This window comes from Ailuropoda melanoleuca, chromosome 12 (assembly GCF_002007445.2).
Source record: "Ailuropoda melanoleuca isolate Jingjing chromosome 12, ASM200744v2, whole genome shotgun sequence".
Taxonomy (NCBI): domain Eukaryota; kingdom Metazoa; phylum Chordata; class Mammalia; order Carnivora; family Ursidae; genus Ailuropoda; species Ailuropoda melanoleuca.
In genome coordinates, this window is record NC_048229.1 from 56067354 (window position 1) to 56075426 (window position 8073).

The following is an 8073-nucleotide window of genomic DNA, read 5'->3' on the forward strand; positions in this document are numbered from 1 at the left end:
GAGAGAGAGAATCTTAAACAGGGCCCATCCAATGCAGAGTCTGGATGCAGGGCTCGATCTCACAACCCTGAGAGTCATGACCTGAGCTGAAATCAAGAGTCAGTCACTTAACTGAGCCACCCAGGCTCCCGAGATTTTATTTTTAAGCAGTCTCTACACCCAATGTGGGGCTCAAACCTACAACCCCAAGATCAAGAGTTGCAAGCTTGGGGCACCTGGGTGGCTCAGTCGGTTAAGCATTTGCCTTTGGCTCAGGTCATGATCCCAGGGTGCTGGGAAGGAACCCCACGTCGGGCTCTCTGCTCAGCGGGAGCCTGCTTCTCCGTCTCCCTGGCGCTCCCCCTGCTTGTACACTCTGTCAAACAAACAAAATCTTTAAAAAAAAAAAAAAAAAAAAAAAAAAAAAAAAAAAAAAGTCACAAGCTCTACCAACTAAGCCAGCCAGGTGCCTCCCTCTTTTCTAACATTATGCTTCTTTGTTTTTTAATATATATATATATAATCTCTATACCCAATGTGGGGCTTGAATTCATGACCCCAAGATCAAGAGCCACAGACTCTACCAACTGAGCCAGCCAGTCACCCTAAGGAAGGGGAATAGTCTTAAGATATTCATGCCTTAACAGTGGGTATACACACGGTAGACTTAACTCTCTATTACTCAAACTAAAGAGTGCAAACAAGTGGGAATAATCCAATCATGAACATCCCAAAGTTATGTATTACTGAGCTTAGAAAAGCCTAGTATAAAACTTTTTTTTAAGAACCCACCTGACAAGGGTTAAGGAAATATTTAAAGGCATAATGGTCAACAAGTAGCAAATAGGTTTGAAATGAGATGATGTTAACAAACGGAGCAAAAGCTGAACTGCTTCCTAACCATGCCACTTTAAACAAGCAATTTTACTGGATTCGAAAGAATCTTAATACTAACTTGTTAAAGAACATTTAACAGCCTTTCGCAGATACTTTCAGAATTTTACAAGACTTAATCCAATCCATACATCAGCACGGTATCACATAGTTAGTGCTAGCAAATAAATCCCCATTTTTAAATTTTTTTTTAGGTAAGCTTGACGCCCAACACGCGGCTTGAACTCCTGACCCTGAGACCAAGAGACCCATGCTCTACAGACTGAGCCTACCAAGAACCCAATAAACCCCTATTTTTTAAAAACTGAGAAAGTTAACCAGGAAAGTACATCTACTCCAAAATCAGAAAAGAATTAAGTTCTCTTGATCTGGAATCAACTGAATATTCAGAAGCAACTTCCCAGTAGTAATTACAAAATTACAAAGATACACAGCATACCATATACTTGACAACTAAAAATTAATCCTTCTTGGAGCTACTTTAAAAATATAACTACACCAGGAGTGCCTGGGTGAAGGAGTTGGTTGGGCATCTGACTGTTGGTTTCCGCTCAGGTTGTGGTTTCATGGGTGGTGGGATTGGGCTGGAGCTGGGCTCTCTGCTCCGGAAGTCTGCTTGGGATTGTCACTCTCCCTCTCCCTCTGTCCCCCGCCTTACACACAAACTCCCTCTCTCTCTCAAACAAATCTTTAAAAAAAACCACATATTATATACATATAAAATACATATACATATATAATGTGTGTGTATATATATATACACATATATTTATGTATTATATAACTACACCAAAAGGAAACTTATTCATCTGTCAGAATTCAATTTATAGTACTCAAGAACATTTTAAAACCTAGGTCCCTCCCCATCCTTTGAAGGTCTTAAAAGAAGCGCAAGTTAATTTACACCGAGGCTAAATAATGATCACTCACAATAACCATAACAGGAAAGACCACCTTTTTGTCAGTTTAGAGTTTTATATTTTCACACTGAAGAGAAGAAACACTCAAATCTTGTGTTTTGTCCTACAAAAAAACTGCTGAGGAAAAAAATCTGTATTTGCTTTGGTCACAACTAAGAAAATCTTATCCAAATAAACACTGGAGGTATCTCACAATATACGCAGGTCAAGTTCTTACACTATACATATGAAACTTATACTGTGCTGTGTGTCAATTATGCCAATAAAACAGGGAAAAACACGCATTAGGAGCAAAGAAAAAAATCTCCCTAGGTAATTACCTAAGAAACAGTTTAATTCTGCTGAATTATTAATAGAGATACTTGCGATGTACTAAAATCCAATCCACCAAATGAAAGTGAAATCCTGAACTACCAAACCAGCCTCCAAAGACTTTAATTATACAATGACATTCTTTCAAAAAATAAATGGTTAACCATATAGATTATGCTTTTTCTTTTCTTCTTCTTTTTTTTTTTTTTAATCAGAGCTTGAATTCACAACCCTGCGGTCAAGACCTGAGCTGAGATCAACAGTCCGCCGCTTGGAACACCTGGGTGCCACAGTTGGTTGAATGTCCAACTCTTTTTTTTTTTTTAAGACTGTATTTATTTATTTGACAGAGACAGCCAGCAAGAGAGGAAACACAAGCAGGGGGAGTGGGAGAGGAAGAAGCAGGCTCCTAGCAGAAGAGCCTGATGTGGGGCTCGATCCCAGAACGCTGGGATCACGCCCTGAGCCAAAGGCAGACACTTAACGACTGCGCCACCCAGGCGCCCCGAATGTCCAACTCTTGATTTTGCCTCAGGTCATGATCTCAGGGTCATGAGATCAGGCCCCTCATGGAGTTCTGCACTCAGCGAGAAGTCTGCTTCCCCTCCCCTTGCTCGTGCGCGTTCTAATAAATACATAAATTTTAAAAAAAGAATCTGACGCTTAACTGACCTAGCCACCCAGGTACCCCTATGCTCTTTTTTGATGAATTCATACATCTTTTTTTTTCCTTGTATTGAACTCAAGCAGAATGTGGAAAGACAGAATGAACATTAGGCTGTAAGAGCCTGTCCTTAAACTAAGAAAAAGTCTAACCTTACTTTCCTCAGCTTCAATTTCCTAAAGGATGACACCATAATTCTGTATGACTAGCTTTCAAAGGTTAACCCTCTATAAGATATCAACAGAATTATAAGTATATAGTTCCAAGAAACGCACTCTATAAATCTACCCAAGTATAACAAATGAAGCATTACTCAATTACAATTCAGGGCAATATGTTTTGGGGGGGAAGGGAAGATTACCCACTATAAAATGAGGCAGAAAACTTGCAAGGCCAAACAGTATGTGCTGTAGGTAAGTGAAACTGGCCAAGACGTTTATAAGAAATCAATTTTGCTTAGGAAAATCAGGGCAGAGATTTATATAGACACATTTGAGTTTGAATGATAGATTTTTTGGTAGACACAAACAATGACATTCCAGGTAAAAGAGGCAAAGATGTATTCAGGAACCACTGTGTAACGGTCTTGTGACTACAGTATAAGATAGGAATATGATGCCACAGGTAGGGAGGGATCAACACTTACACAGCTCCAGGTCAAGGGATTTGAAGGACTTTTGAGCAGAGGATAGCCATTTTCTTTTTTTTTTTTTTTTAAGATTTTTATTTATTTATGTGACAGAGAGACAGCCAGCGAGAGAGGGAACACAGCAGGGGAGTGGGAGAGGAAGAAGCAGGCTCATAGCGGAGGAGCCTGATGTGGGGCTCGATCCCATAATGCCGGGATCACGCCCTGAGCCGAAGGCAGACGCCCAACGACTGCGCCACCCAGGCGCCCCAGAGGATAGCCATTTTCAAACCAGTGATTTAGGAGGCAATTTGGCAATAAAGAATTAACTATATTCCTGGAATTATTTACACTTGGAATGCATTTACATATTTCGTACGTAATAAAAAAAATAAATCATGGGGAAAAGATACTGAAGATTAGTTACAGAGCTACTGCAAAGGGGTGCCTGGGTGGCTCAGTCGGTTGAGTATCAACTTGATTTCAGTTCAGGTCATGACCTCGGGGTCCTGGGACTGAGCCCCGCGTTGGGATCCATGCTCAGCGCAGAATTCTGCTTAGGTTTCTCTCTCTCCCTCTGCCCCCTCCCCCTGCTCACTCATGCACTCTCTCTCTCTCCAAAATAAATAAATAAACCCTTTAAAAAGCAATAAAGCAAGGGGCGCCTGCGTGGCTCAGTCTTTAAGCGTCTGCCTTCGGCTCAGGGCATGATCCCAGAGTCCTGGGATCGAGCCCCACATTACGCTCCCTGCTCCACTGGGAAGCCTGCTTCTTCCTCTCCCACTCCCCCTGCTTGTGTTCCCTCTCTCGCTGGCTGTCTCTCTGTCAAATAAATAAATAAAATCTTAAAAAAANAAAAAAAAAAAAAAAAAGCAAGAAAGCTAGCTAGCTACGGCAAAAAAGGCAAGGGGCGGGGCACCTGGCTGGCTCAATAAGTAGAGCATGGGACTCTCCATCTTGGCATCATGAGTTCAAGCCCCCACGTTGGGGATAGACAGGGAAGGGAAGAAGGAAAGGGTCTGAAACAAAGGCTTAACTATTCTTATGATTAGTCTACATAAAAATTTAAAAGTAACATCGCATTTCAAAACTATGAGTTATAAATCCAAGGTGACAAACTTTCAAGCTAATCATCTGAAATGGAAAATGCTGAGCTCTTAATGAGGATTAAGAACAGTAAGATGATGTCTTTCGAAATATGCCTTCAGTTCGCTTTTTTATATAAATAGTTCAACACACACACACACACACACACACTTCTCCTGCAGACAGTTTAACATCTCAGTCAACATTTTAGGAATTTCTTCCTAACAACTGTTAACAAAATTAACCAAAACATTTTATCCTGGAGGTTTAGGCTCAGCTTTCCAATATTAAAGACAGAATTGCATTTCTTAAATCTACACTCTACACTTCCAAAGGCTGCGTTTCCTTCAAATCTCAACACAGGATTTCAGATTAAGTCTACATCTCTAATTACTGGCTTCTTAAAGGTGGTTTTTTTTTTTAAGATTTTATTTATTTATTTGGGGGGGGAGGAAAAGAGAGCACAAGCAGGGAGAAAGGCAGGCACAGGGAGAAGCAGGCTCCCCACTGAGCAAGAAGCACAATGTGGGGATTCGATGACCCGAAGGCAGACACTTAACCAACTGAGCCACCCAGGCGCCCCTTAAAGGTGCTTTTCAACGAACAATTTGTTTTATTTGCTTTGCTACATTCTTACAAATCTAAGAGTGAAAAGTACATTAAAATAAACTTGCGTAAAGGTTTTGAGCCGATTTTAGCTTTGAAACAAGCTTCTTAAAAATTGTGAGCAAACAGAAAAGGAACTGTTGGATTTTTCTGTATGTAAGGTCTTAAAATAAGACTCAGTGGGATGCCATTTTGAAACATCCCAGCAGGAAGTTCAGTTTGGTCAGAGGGCCATTTAAAAAGTGCTTCAGTTAATATTTTTAAGTGACTTGAAAGTAGTTTTGTACTTTAATAAAGGATACCAAGTTCATAAAATACATCTCAAAATGGCAGGGTATTATTTTTGGTCATTCCAGAAGCATAAACATCTTACCAAAAATTAGCGTCTTAAAGAACGTGTGAGCGTTTGATCAGAATTATTATGGACAAATTCCCTTCCATAGCACTGAATGCCAAAGATTTGTTACCTTGCAGAATGAAATAAAAATTCAACTTCATCAACTCAGACTGGTTAAAAAGAAAGCTCTTCATAACTACATATCAGAATCTAACCAAAAACATGCTTACAAAAAGAAACATGCAAGAATAACATGAGATTAGTCTTTAAGCAATGTCTGGAAGAGATAGCGAGCATTTCCTCTCCTGCCTTCACACAGTAGTTTGTTTTTAAATGACATAACCCAAAGTTAGAAAAATGTCACAGTACTTAACCTGACAAGATTCCATGTTGAAGAGACCAGGATTTAAACAAGCCCAGTAGAAATTGAGAGACTAGAGGGGGGGAAAAAAAAAAAACTAAGCCAGAAACTAATCCGAGTTAGAAACCAAGTGCATTTCAGTTCAGTTCCATCACGATGCCACAAAACCCTGTCTTATTACTTCTAAGGTTACAATCTTGGGCAAGAAAGGGAAATGCTTTCTGTTATTAATGGTCAAGTCTTTGTGCCTTGATTCTAGAGTTAAGTTTCCAATGAAGGACTTGGGACCCACACTTGTTGAAAAGGGTCCAACCCTCTCAACTCTCAACAGGTTTTATCCACATGCTACCACTTCAGTGGAAGTACAACTAGATGCCTAAAACTTTATGTATCACCAGCTCATTTTCCCCTTAGACAAGGTAACAATTTGCAGGGTCCTAAAACAAGACTATTTAAACTGTTACCATATATCTTATAAATAGCTAAAATACTATGCTCCCCAGCTTTAGAAGGGTAAGAATGTCAACCTGAGCCACAGATTACTAACATATTATACCGAAATACCTCAACAAAAACAGGTTTGTTCTTAATCTGTTTGACCTGCTTTCTAATTTTATACTTGTCCCCCCAATTTTTTTCATCTATGTATCCCTATTCCTATCAGATTGTCAAGACAGCAATGGTCAGAATTTCCTCCCCCCAAAATACTCAATACTCAAAATACTCAATAAATCTCCCAAGGCAAAAGAATTATAGAGAAATAAGGAGAGAAATTAGGTATCGTTACTCAGCTTACAAAAAGAAACAGACTTATTAGAGTCCTAAGAAATGTGACATTCGATTGGGTGGCTTCAGGGGAAAAGTTTACTTCGCAAAGTTTATTTTAAACAGATCATTTCCAAACTCACAGATAATCAGGCATTTTCTTTCTTTCTTTCTTTCTTTTTTTTTTTAACTATAAATCGTACGAGGCTAGTCTGGTGAATTCTGCAGAGAAACTGGTTTCGAATAAGAGCATCTGGTTTGGCCTTAAGCAACCTCCCTACACGACCTGTAGAAAGGAAATCTCTCCCCAGCATCGAGGCCTACAAACGTTCGGCTCACTAGCGGGATACTTCCCATGGGAGAGCAGAACCGCCACTACAGCTCGGACACCGGCCCAAGTGGGTGAGGGCCAACTTCGGAGAAAGTCTGAGCGCCCCGGCGCGCAAGTGGAACAAAACCTGTGGCAAGAAGTAATGAGGAAGTGCTGGCTCCCGCCCGCCCCTCCCACCGGCGGACACCCGAAAACACTGGGGGTTTGACAACGTGCTGGGGGCAGAGGAAGGGGGGCTGCGAGCTCCAGGTCGACCAGAACCAGGAGCCTGCAACTACTCCAAACACGGACCCTCGCCTCTGAACTAGGCCTCGGGGGCCGAAGCCCACTGCACCCATCCGGAAGCCAAGAGAGAAAGGGGCAGTTGAGGAACTCGTGGGGTCTGAGGAGGGTGCAGCCCGCGCGAAGCGAGGCCCAGCCGCCCGAACTGCCGCCACCGCCGCCCTCAGAGCCTCCAGGCCCGGGCCGGGGACCACCCCGGGTCTCACCCAGCGCTCTGCCCTCCTCTCCGTGAAGCCTTTGCCCCGGCCTCTTCTCTTCAGAGCCCAAAGACTCTGCAAGCCGTGGAAAGAGTCCGCCCTCTCCCGTCTTGCCACTTCCCTGTCCTGACTGCCCCTCACTCCGCGGAGCTCCGGGAAACGCTCCCAATGGCCCCTGGACCACCCCCGTTCCTTCGTCCACCGGCACTCGCGTTCCGTAGCTGACACCGCCGGCCGGCCCCAGCCACCGACCCCGGCCCACCTCTCCTCAGACGGCTCCGGCAGCGCTGGACACAGGAAACTCCTGAGTCCCCGACTCCGGCTCTCCTCGACCCCCTCTTCGGTTAACTCCGCTTGTTTCTCTACAAAATGGCGCCGGAGGTCGCGCGCTCACGTCGCGGCCTTTCCCCTCCCCGTTCCCATTTCATCATTCGCTGCCCGCCCGAGGAGGGATGGCCCCAGCACCAGCCAATGATCGTACCCAGCCCGTGGCTCCCGCCCAATCACCGCCAGGTGCCCGCGGATTTAAACCAATCACACACTATCACTCGCAGAAGTCAAGGAAGAAACCAGGCTCCTGTTAGCAACTACCAATCCGGACTCCTATTTCGCGGGCTTTGGCCAATTGCCGCTCACCCGTCCCTGGGGACGAAGTAGGAGCCCTCGCGCCTGCGCTCGAGAGGAAGACCAATGGGGAGACGCAGATAACTT

The 8073-nt window shown here is 43.4% G+C and overlaps 1 protein-coding gene across 6 annotated transcripts in view; it reads right to left on the reverse strand.

Moving 5' to 3' along the window:
• Window positions 1-7773, reverse strand: part of CNOT1 (CCR4-NOT transcription complex subunit 1) — a 104507-nt gene extending 96734 nt beyond the window's left edge. For all 6 annotated transcript variants that reach the window (XM_011221848.3, XM_011221886.3, XM_002912277.4 and 3 more), the window contains exon 1: window positions 7625-7773. The gene's annotated coding sequence lies outside the window, so the exon portion shown is untranslated. The remainder of the gene's footprint in view (window positions 1-7624) is intronic.
• Between the last annotated feature and the right edge of the window lie 300 nt (window positions 7774-8073).